Source organism: Schistocerca gregaria, chromosome 1 (genome assembly GCF_023897955.1).
Source record: "Schistocerca gregaria isolate iqSchGreg1 chromosome 1, iqSchGreg1.2, whole genome shotgun sequence".
In the NCBI taxonomy this organism is placed as follows: Eukaryota; Metazoa; Arthropoda; class Insecta; order Orthoptera; family Acrididae; genus Schistocerca; species Schistocerca gregaria.
In genome coordinates, this window is record NC_064920.1 from 1,126,954,892 (window position 1) to 1,126,967,399 (window position 12,508).

A 12,508-nucleotide genomic window follows, 5' to 3' on the forward strand; every position below is an offset into this window, starting at 1 on the left:
ATGCCAGGACGGTTCCTTTGAAAGAGACCGGTGACCTCGCTGTTTTGTCCCCTCCCACAAATGAACCAACCAGCCAACCAGCCAACCAGAGCAGGTAGGGATGTTGGATGTTGGAATCTGGCACGAAGTCGACGTTCTGACTCATCTCCAAGGAATTCTATTGGGTTGAGGTGGGGACTCTGAGCATGCCAGTCCTTTTCATGAATATTATAGTCCACAAACCATAGCCTCACAGATTCTACTTTACGACAGGGTACATTGTCATACTGATACAAGCAATCAGTGTCTGGGGACTGTTCCTCTTCTGTACACAGTACACAATGCTGTAATATGTGGTGATGTCCTCCACATTTTCCATTTTCTTAAGTGCAATAAGAGGACCACATAAAAACACTGGCACTCCTTAACACAACTTCCTTCGTATTCCACTGTTGGCACTACACAGGGTGAAAAGTATTTAAACCGACAAACTGTGGGAGGTTGAAGGAGACATCAAAACAAATATTTTCCGTACTGTCATTTTTTCCTATGAGGAGTATTTAAACCGGTAGAGGAATATTTCTCTGGCTGCAAATTAATTAAACCAACAAACAATTTTCCGTTTTTTATGACCAAGAGACAACACATTAACACAACCTAATTTCAATTACAGTAGATTTTCAAAAATGCCTCCATTGACACGTAAACGAAGGTTACACCGTCGGCTCATGTTCTGTTTGACACGGGCAAAAACCCCAGGAGTATCCTGAATTGTTCCTGTTGCTGCTACTATTCGGGCAATCAGACCCTCTTCTGATGCAACAGGAGTTGCGTAAACAAGGTTGAGTGTCTCCCCCCATACAAAAAAGGTCAGAGGGGACGTATCTGGGGATCGAGCAGGCCATGGTACAGGACCACCTCTGCCAATCCATGTTTCTGGGAACCGTCGGTCCAGGAATCGACGCACACGACGACTGAAATGTGCCAGCGCCCCGTCATGTTGGAACCACATGCGTTGTCTTGCAGGAGCGGGAGGTCTTCCAGCAATTCTGGCAATGCTCTGGCGAGAAAACCGTAGTAGTGCCTGCCATGTAATGGCATAAGTAGCAGATACGGCCCAATTCAACAGTCCCCAACAACACCGACCGACACATTAACGAAGAACCGCACTTGATGAGCGCTAGTAACTGTGGGATGTGGGTTATCCTCCCTCCAGGCATGAGAACTGTGCATGTTGAAGACTCCATCAAGCCCGAACGTTGCTTCATCGGTAGACAAAATAGAGAATGGAAATGTAGGATGCATGTCACACTGTTCCAGGTAACACTACGAAAACTGTGCTCTGGGTGGGTAATCAACTGGTTCCAGGTTGTGGAACAACTGAAGAGTGTAATACGGCCTCCACCGGTTTAAATAATCTTCATAGGAAAAAATGACATTTAGGAAATATATTTGTTTTGATGTCCCGTACAACCTCCCAGAGTTTGTCGGTTTAAACACTTTTCAACCTGTATATGATGGAAGGTTACATTCTCCAGACGTTCATCCAATCCAAACCCTGCCGTCGGATCTCCACAGAGTATCGCGTGATTGATTGATCACCAGAGACGTCGCCCTTTTACTATTTACACCACCTCAAACGTCGCTTAGTATTGACCACAGAAATTTGTGGCTTATGAGTAGCTGCTCGACCATTGAACATGGCTCTTTTTCATTTCTTAAGCACATTGTGCTATCTGGACTGCTGGTAGAACTTTGGAAGTCACGAGTTTTTATAGAGATGGGTCCCCTCCAAGCCCGCACCAACGTGGTGACCAAACCAAATGTTCTACTGTCACTTCCGTCAACATGTTAGTTATCTAACAGGTGGATCACAGGATGCTGGGCTGTGATGTTATACGTGCATCTGGCTAAGACTACGCGTTAACACGGTCCATCAGGTGATAGATAGTGGATGAAACGCGAGTGAGGGAAGCGATTTGAAGAGCAGAGGGAAAAAAGTGCCAAGGCTCGTGCCGTGGGAAAAAAAACCACTGCGACAGTGGGATGGGTAGTAAGAGCAGCGATAGTTCATGCAAGGTTGGATTTGTTAGTTTGGGTATCATGCGTCATTACCGTGGCAAGCGATGGCGATGTATCTCAGTTGCTGCAGCCGCTACATTCCTGGAACAATCAAGATCGTTATATAGTAGTGGAAGATCGTCCATAGATCATCTCACTGTGTGGGGGATGTGTGGAGCCTGTCTGCATGCAGTGTACGGTACGGCTTTCCTGCATGGTGCCAGTTATTCGGCAGTGTATTCCAGCTGGACATCCAGTAATGGTGTCTGATTAACAGGGGCTCACCTGCACCGTTGTGTTTGCGTGTGCTTGGCCATAGATGTTAGGTCCTTACAAGTATGTCTTTTGGTCTTTTATGTTTCCATCTATGGTTGTGGTCGTAGTTCCCCAGATTCAGAATAAACGGGTTCTGCGAATGTCTGGAGTTTCTGTATAGTCTTGTGATGAGTTTGTGGATTACCTCCGTGAGAGTCTAAAGTCGGTATTCCCGGTGAAGGTCCACGACGCGTGTGTATCGTGGAGCATTGCTTATGATTTTGAGTACTTTGTTTTGTATGAGCTGCAGAATGGCTCTGAGTACTATGGGACTTAACTTCGGAGGTCAGCAGTCCCCTAGAACTTAGAACTGCTTAAACCTAACTAAGGAAATCACACACATCCATGCTCGAGGCAGGGTTCGAACCTGCGATCGTAGCGGTCGCGCGGTTCCAGACTGTAGCTCCTAGAACCGCTCGGCCATCCTGGCCGGCTGAGCTGCAGACGGCGCAGGCGTGTAGGCGCAGCGTATCCCCAGACAGGAGCTGCGTACGCCATCAGGGATCGAATAAGTGCCATGTACATGGACCTCGACACCCTTCTGTTCAGTGTGCTACGCCTGTTGAGCATAGGGTAGAGCTGTTTGAGCCTCGCGCTAGCTCGGTTGGTCATGTGTTGTGTGTGGTCCCCCCAGAGTAATTTCCGGTCCAGCCAGACACCGAGGTATTTGACTTTCTCGCGGAAACGTATTGGGCGTGCATGTAGAGTTATTGGTCTGCAGTGTCGGTGTTGATTTCTTCCGCTGGTGGTATGCCATTCTTTTGCAGCCACCCTCTGCAATACTCGACGGTCCTTGTCCGTCAGCTTTTCACGTCTGCCTGGTCTCTGTGGTTGTTCCTTCTCATTTCCTCTCCATAATCACATCACAAACAGTCGACCTGGGCTGCTAGAGAGAGGTTGAAATATCCCTGAAGATTTTGTTATTCAGGTGACTTCCAATGACTAACACACGTTCCATGGCACTGGGCTCTGTTTCTACTGTCACTGCATCTCTAATGACAACACAACACTCCCCGCCTCCTTTCATACTGGTGGTTCCGCCTCACGGGACACCTAGTGGCCAATTCCGCGCTACATAGCGGCTGTTCGGATACTTTTGATTAGACAACGCATACGAAAAATATCAAGTTACGCAGTGGTTTGGAGTCGACAGTAAGCTTAGGTGTCCTATGTGAGTCACTGCAGAAGCCTGAGGAAGGTAAAAGTGAGGTATCGACCCCTACGATGCCACTGCTTGGGTTGGCACTACGACAGACACTGACGACAGCGCCCTCTAGCCGGCGCTGGAGAGCTCTACGAGCATCGCTACAGATTCTCCCATTTCATCAGGTGCAGACAGCCACGAAACTTCGCTTCAGTTTGCTCTCCGTACGACGGGTCGAACACATCGCATCTGTACAAAGTTACATATTCTTTCTTGCACCAGTAAACCATTTTTAAACTCATTGCAGTACCGACGTAATTTTCCTGCTCCCGTTCCTACCCATCCCAGGCGGGATACAAAAAAGGGCGTACAATCTCCAATACGATTACGTCTGGCAAAGCATTGATGTGTTTGTCCTTCGACTTGAGGATAAATTTACTTTAATTTATTTACTACGCGCTGAATTAAGACATCTGAACATGATGATATCACGTCAACAGAATGTAAAATAGTTATGAATTCTGCTTCCTGATAATAGATGTCCGAACATATTAAGAACACATAACGAAGAGTAAACGAAATTTGTTCTAGTAAGAATCAAAGATGAAATTATCTAAAGCTCTAAGTACATACAGTTCAGTCGATTATTATATTCTTCTGTTATTTTTTAAAGTAATATTTCTCCTGCTTCGCCGCAGACCTCCCCTCCTTTTTTCCTGTTTACACACCAACAACCTTTAATCTCCTCTGTAATATATTTTACGTATAGTAGTTTGATCCAACCAATATACTCTAAAGGAACTTAATAAATGTGACTCTCATACCAAAGAACTATTTGGAAAGTATTTAATTGAGAGACAAATGAAGATATACGCGCCGCCGCTGCGACTGAGTGGTTTTAGCCACTTCAGTCCGGAACCGCGCCGCTTCTACAGTCGCAGGTTCGTAACTTGCCTCGGGCATGGATGTGTGTGATGTCCTTAGGTTAGTTAGGTTTAAGTAGTTCTTAGTTTAGGAGACCGATGGCCTCAGATGTTAAGTCCAATAGTGCTTAGAACCATTTGAACCATTTGAAGACTTACGCTCTTCCTTTATTAGTTATAGTAACAGTTACCTTTCGTTGTTCTCATGTCCTTGGGATAAGATGAATAAACGAAGTGCTCGTGAAACTCAAGTAAAATTGTGCTAAATAACGAAAGCTACTTCTGAAACAATACGATTTTCTCATTTACGATATCACGGATCCCAACTCCTGTAACTCTTGAAGATTATTATTATTTTAATATTATATGGAGAATTTAGATGGAGGCGACGATGTTCATGACGGCGCAGCTCAACAATAGAGGTACGTGAATGCGTTCTACTCTTTCCCTTCGTGGCCGCCAACGTCAGTTTCAACATTTAGGTCATATTTGCCGCGACATTCAGAACCTGCACTCTTTCTTTTCATTTAATTACGAAGTCCAATTATTTTCTTTCTTAGGTGAATAAATGAATTTTAACCACAATTCTTTTTACCCAGACCACAGAGAATGATAGTACTTAGAACGTACGTGCCTCTATCCGGCAGTACGTTCGCATGTATTTGAGTGCGTAACAATGTAACTATACTTAGGACCTATTTCCTTTACAGTGTCAATTCTTATTTTGAACCACTCACTCGCGAATGTACATGCCCTCTTATTTTGTATAGTCAGTGGGATGTCTTCCTTAATAGCATTACTTTTAATATTCAGTGGAATAGTTTCCACAATTGACCTTTGCCTGTGTCGCAACGGCGCTTCACGCGAAATAATTATTACATTCACACTAACTCTCATTTCAAAATTACGACACCGGCTGACTAAGTTTCTAACAATTTAACAATCAGCTCTATAACGTATTTTACGTAATACAGTCTCAGTTCGTTTCATTCCTCCTCCTCCCCCTGTCTCTCTCTCTCACCCCCCCTCCCTCCCTCCCTCCCCCCCTCTCTCTCTCTCTCTCTCTTGTAGCATTATTTGTTTATGGTTCATTCACATTTCCATAATTTTTTCCTTCAAAATTTTTGGAGGTTGGTAATATATTTTCTGTAGATATAAAGTAAAGTATGCTATACTGGAGTTTGAAGTTCCTTGCATTATGTTTGAGTAATGTATGTAAAATACTACGTAATTGTTTATTATGTCAAACAATTTTCTGATGACATTTTGCATTTAAGAATATTTGTGTGCATAAACCTTTCATGTTGATGTAAATTTGACAATTGCAAGAAATGGTCACGTTTAGAACAATGTAATAAATAGGTGCTATTTAAAAGCCAATGTGCTTCTGTTTGAAACGAAAGTGACTCTGGGGACTGGAAAAGGTGGCAAGGGCGAATTGGCGCGCTACCTAGAGCGAGCAAGCGCGGGAAGTAAGTCACACAGTCTGTAGGCAGCAGTGGTTCAGGCAACATCTTTTGTGGAGCAGGATAAGCTTTGTCCGCAAATTTGCACAAAAATGCCTGGGATGAAGACTGCAAACGGCTTACGGCATAGCTGCGAGTTGTTGTGCTACTGTGTGTAAAGCTGATTGACACCAAGAAGAGAAGTTGAGCCCATAGATACCAGCCTAGGCGGTACTGTGGTTAGTGTAGCCGACGTAATTGTTCACCACACCCAAGCTGTAGAGCCACTAGATAAAACTTTTTTGTATTTGACTTTTGTACAGCGCGAATTGTCAATTTAAACTGCCTTTTAATAATCATTCTTGATCTTTAAGTAACCGGTTCACCCTGTTATTTCATCCTAATCATACACCTATATAGGGTTTCTTCTTGGTGTTTGCTTAATCGAAGTATCACGTTTTACAGACTTAAGAAATGCTAAGTTAAAATAAAGAGGCACCATTTTAGCTTCCTTGAAGTCATCTAGTGAGCTTTTTTATTTTCCAAAAATCTAATCCTTAAGGCTGTAATACAACATTGGTTACGTGGAGTAATATCTGTTTGAAGAAGCAACTTAAATAGTGGTAACAAAGTAGGCAAAATTCATTCTTCTGCTTTTCCACTTCACTGTTTCATTGCCTGGATATGTTGGCGACCATTAGTACATGTTGTAAACCACTAAAAGAATTTGGCACTGAGTTGTTCTAGCTTCAATATAATATTATTCATACTGCGTTTCTATCTAACAGCTGAGAAAGATCTTAGGAAAAGAAGTGAATAGTCTGATTTATTTATCCATTACACACAACACACAGTCAAATCCTGTGAAAAGGGTAACTCTATCGATTAGCTTTTCCTATTAACAGGATTATCCTCCCATAGTGTACTTTAGATTTAGTAAAAGGGCTATACGTAGCAACATAGAGACATGGTCTTCTGTTACTTTGGTAAAAGCATATTAAATTACAATAGTAGTGGTAGGGTTATACTCTCTTCTCTCTCTCTCTCTCTCTCTCTCTCTCTCTCTCTCTCTCTCTCTCTCTCTCTTCTGCCTTTTCCGCCCCCCCCCCTCCTCTCTCTCTCTCTCTACTGTTCCTTTCAGCACTAGCTCTTGCTGGGTGCAGCAGCAAATCTCCAACTAACTTAATTTTTCTTCCGCTAGAGTAACAATGAATCTTGCAGTGTTCTTAGTAAAACGCATCGTTCACTCATTGGTCTCTCTTTTTCAAGTGGCTTTCCCCCTTTCTAGTGGTTTCTGCCTTTCCGGTAAGCATAAGGGAGTGTACCTGGAAGGAGGGGAGGGAGAGGGAGGGGCAGGTTCTCACAAGGGAACCTCCCCATCGCACCCCCCTCAGATTTAGTTATAAGTTGGCACAGTGGATAGGCCTTGAAAAACTGAACACAGATCAATCGAGAAAACAGGAAGAAGTTGTGTCGAACTATGAAAATAATAAGCAAAATATACAAACTGAGTAGTCCATGTGCAAGATAGGCAACATCAAGGAGAGTGCGAGCTCAGGAGCGCCGTGGTCCCGTGGTTAGAGTGAGCAGCTGCGGAATGAGAAGTCCTTGGATCAAGTCTTCCCTCGAGCAAAAAGTTTACTTTATTTTGGGAAAGTTATGATCTGTCCATTCGTTCATTCTGTTCACCTGAATAAGTTTAGTCTCTGTGCTTTGCGGCCGCACCGCAACACCGTGCCATTAGTAGACGAAAGGACGTGCCTCTCCAATGGGAACCGAAAACATTTGAACGCAAGGTCATAGGTCAGTCGATTCCTCCACAGGAAAACACGTCTGATATATTCTATACCACACTGGTGCGTCACATGACAAGAATTTGTTGTCGACCCACGTAACTTGTACACTTGGCGAATGGGTGAAAGGATTCTTCTACCTTGCCCGGCTTAGTTCTTCTTGTGGATGTGATGATCACTCCCAAAAAAGTGATGAAAACATAAGAGTTTGTCACATAAACTCACACAAATGAATACCACAGTTTCACAGTCACGCAGTTTTCACTGTGCTCGGTCAAAACATATGTTTTTAACGTTTTCAAATTTTTCCGTGTGTACACCGTCAAATCAATGCATATGTCCAAGCAAATCTGAACATGTCCTGGAATTTTGGAGAGCGAAGTTGATTATGTGTGAGTGCCCGAACTTTGATAATTGTCGAAAATAAAAACTTAAACTTATCACTCGAGGGTAGACTTCAACCGAGGACCTCTCGTCCCGCAGCTGCTCACGCTAACCACGGGACCACGGCACTTCCGAGCTTACACTCTCCTAGATGTTGCCTATCTTGCACATGGACTACTCGGTTTGTATATTTTGCTTATTTTTTTCATAGTTCCACACAACTTCTTCCTGTTCTCTCAATTTATCTGTGTTCAATTTTTCAAGGCCTATCCACTATGCCAACATATAACTAAATCTGAGGGGGCTGCGACGGGGAGGTTCCTTTGTCAGTAACACGCATTACTCCCTTGCAGCCACGGCATCGCTGAAGGTGAACAAAAGAACGCTAGACTGCACCATGGAAGATACTAAACCGACAAGGCACCGATGCACGAAGTGCCCGCACGATTCCCCCACAAATTGAGGGTTGAGACTCCACCGCCATGGCTCCCATCTTGAGACGGCAATTGTTGTAGTAATCCCAAGGAGGAAACGACACGTGGAAGTGAAAAGTTGTGCCTGTTATTGGTGAGTGCTGAAGCGGAGCTCTCCATGCGAGTAAGATCATTCTTAATTAATTAAGATCTTTTCCTGCTCCTTCCGCAGCAACAGCAAGAGACAATCAATGCACACGGTGGAATCCGACACACAAGGTGCAGACACCTAGTTTCATCACCGATTTTCTCCACACGCAGTGTTTCGACGGGTCTGTCTGGAAGTATCTAATGCAGCTTCCAGCTCAGATGTTAGTAAACATTTTCGTATATCGTATTGTCCTTACGTGAAGACTTCAGCAATATGACCAGGTATGGTACGATTAAGCAGAACACATTAATTCAAGTTTAAGAGCCTACTGTGCAGTGAGACAAAGTTGTTAGTTGGCAGTTTGTCCCAAACTGTCACATAACTTGTTTTATATTGTAATATGCACATCCAAATAGTCAGCATAGTCGAATCTTTAACGCAGCATAATAACTGCAGACAATAGTCACCACTGCAGATGATTACACTGATAATTAATTCTTTCTTCCCTTTCCTGTCGTTATGATGAGGGGGCCCTTTTATTTCCCATAGCATTGGGAGCCTCTTTAGCTGGTCTGTGACGTGTAAATTAAAAAGACCAGAGGTTCATAAACTGCTCTCCGACAGGTATGGCGCAGAGAATTCACTGGGTCCCATCTCCACACAGCAGTCGAGTTGGGGGTAGCCACATAGCTTTTTGTAAACATACGATCTGAAAGCCAGATGCAGCACTCAGACAGGGACAGTGTGGGATCGCCAACTGACCACAGACATTTGTGATTGGCTCTCATAATTATTTTGTTTTGCTGCATGTGTCTATGTGCAAGCCTTCTGGGTGGCCAGGGCTAGAAGCCTGTCATGTAGAGGGAGAGATATTCTGCCTTCATTCCTGCACCATCGGCGACAGTAGGAACTAGTTAACCTTATTTGCAAATTTTTATTGGTCAGCCCACAAGGTCTGCTGCAGTTGGCCAGCGAGTTTCCTAAGTTGGCAGAACCAGCCAATTTCTGGAGAGTAAATTCAGGGCATAATTGATGTCGGGGCGTCGAGGAGAGGGCACTTGCTTCAGGTAACTGCAAAAAACCACAGAGAGGGATGTTTGCACCTCAGGAGACAGAAGAGAAAAATAATACATGCTACTCTAAAACAAGGAATGAATTTTAAAAAAATCGTCAATGTGATGCTGCAGATGTTCTTGTATGACCGTCAGAAGGTACTTAAGGGGGGGGGGGGGGAGGGGGTAGGACGCCAAACGGGCTTGTAGCAGGAGAGGTACCACAGGACATTTTAATTTCCACTGTCTATACTTTTACAAATAAATTCATAAAACTGTAACAGCATGACCAGGAAGGATTCACGATTCATACTCATAGCAGTGGAAGCTCAAAAACGTAACAAAACACGTTTTTTACACACAAAAGTTCACCATTTTTTCACTTACTACTGGCTGCATTTGTTGCTATAGGTACACTTTTCTTCCTAAGTAAGAGAGACTCTTTGATGACTTTTGCACAGCATAAAATTCATAGTTACAGGTGTATGAAGCTCTAGAAGTTATTTAATTTATGAAAAAATGAATGAACTGTTACATTTTAAACTTCATGTTTAGAAAAATTCAAGTTTTGTAGTTAACTATCTCAATTTTTTCCACAGTTTTTTAATAGATTTGGAAAATACTAGGGTTTCATACACCTGTAACTACTGTTTGTATGCTGTGAAAAATTCATCGAAGAATCTCTCTTACGTAGGAAGAAAAATGTATCTATAGTAACAAATGCAAGAAGTAATAAGTGAAAAAAAGAGGAAATTTCACATGTAAAAAAGGTATTTTGCTAAGTTTTGAACTTCCACTGCGATGAGCGTGAGTCCTCAATCCTTCCTGGTCATGGTGACAAAGTTTTATGAATTTATTTGTAAAAGTATAGACAGTGGAAATTAAAATGTCCTGTGGTGCCTCTCCTGCTCCAAGTAGGTCCGTTTGACGTCCTACCCCCCTCTCCCCCCTCTAAGGTGAACTATTAACAGAAAATGGCAAAAGTGGGCTTTCCCAAGCATAGAATAATATCAATAGAGATATCTTTTGAAAAAATCTACTTGCTATATTACTTTGAAGTGAATGAAATACAAAGAGAGAAAATTTATTTGCAAGTTATACAGAAACTACACTGCAAAGACAAGAGTTTCGGGATATGAAAGGACAGCCACAGCTGAGAAGGAAGTGATACTTCGTCGTAGCTTACCTCAAGTGTTCTCAATAACGTATAAAACGTTTATTTGAAACCACAAATGGTCGTCAAGTCACAGTCACTAAAAAATAAATTTTTATTGTTTAAATGACTGGGGCTTGATGATCGTTTGTGATGACAAATGAACATTTTAAATTTTATTCAGTCACACCCCTTTATGACAGGTTTGTCGAAATACATTATCAATTACATCTGTGTATTTGTAAAAAAAATACAGAAACTTTATGTTTCAAATTTTTTGACTTATTTCGTCTTGTGTTTACAAATCTGCTGTAGAATGGAAGTGTCCGCATGTACATAAACACGTCTACCCGTACAGTACTTCAAAATTACGTATCCTGTTCTAAATTAATATTCACGAAATGCCACTTTGTATTGTACCAATTTACTCTTACTAGAACCAAAATTAACCTAAATTTGGAAAAAATTTATGCAGATTGACATAGCACCTGGAGATCAGCCTCCAGGGTTCGAAATGCATTTGCACTGAAATAAAATCACTATTTGTGACTAAAGGCGGTATGAACGTAATACATTCATGGAAGAAACACTGACAGCAATGGATAAAAGTAAGTTATATTTGTCTAGCCAACCACTAGGAACAATGTATTCTTTAGTATTTTATCCGTCCTCAGCAAGAATAACTGTGTATAACGAAATAATAATCAATCAGTTGCATTAAAGAAATTTTAATTTCTTCATCTGTTTCAGGCACTTAGTGCCCTTCTTCTGAAAGCTACCGAAACTGGGGAAGAAATTAAAACAGTGTATTCGTTTAAAAGTACGAAACTGAAAAGAAAGATAAAGGAAACGCCACTGTTGTCCTTTACAGAAATTTTACTTTTTCTCACAAAGTAACATTTCTGAATTGAATGATGATCCAACCACTAAACGCCATAACAAATCAAAGAATATTCTGAATCAGTATAATCTCCTCTTATCTGATAAACAAGTCAAAAATTACATATTATTGAACTCCACTGACTGCAGAGCACAACCAGTATCCCCACACCGAACTCTGCAGGTAGACCAACTGTTAACTACAAAAATACACTAGAATACAAACTTTCCCAACTATTACATAATACTCTAAGGGAATTTTACACTTTTAAAACCACATGCTCAATAAAAAAACACATATGAGTTAGCAACACTCATGGAAATTCGCAGAGGACCTAAATTTGCCTAATCTGACATTGTGAGTCCATACACAAACGTAACTACAAAGAGATAATTGAAATTATCAGAAAAACACCATAAAAAGTATCTATAAAAGGTATTCAGAGTTGGTCAGTCTGTCTGAACTAGTACTATCCCATAACTGCTTCGCATTTAATGATAAATTCTACAAACAGAAATAGGCGTAGCTATATGTAAGAACATGTCAATTCTCCTGGTTGATTTGTTAATCAACGACTTAGAAAATAAAAGTTTTGAAGAGAAAAATAAATTTGAGGAAACTTTTGTTTATTACAGAAGATATGTAGATGACACTTTGCTCCTATTTAATGGTACAAAAGGTGAACTTCATGCACAACTTGCCTCATTCAGTTCACTGCACAGTAAAATAGGCTTCTGAACTGGACATGAAACACATGAATCCATAAATTTCTTAGACCACTCAGTTGTTAATGAATAGCAAGAACATAATTTTTA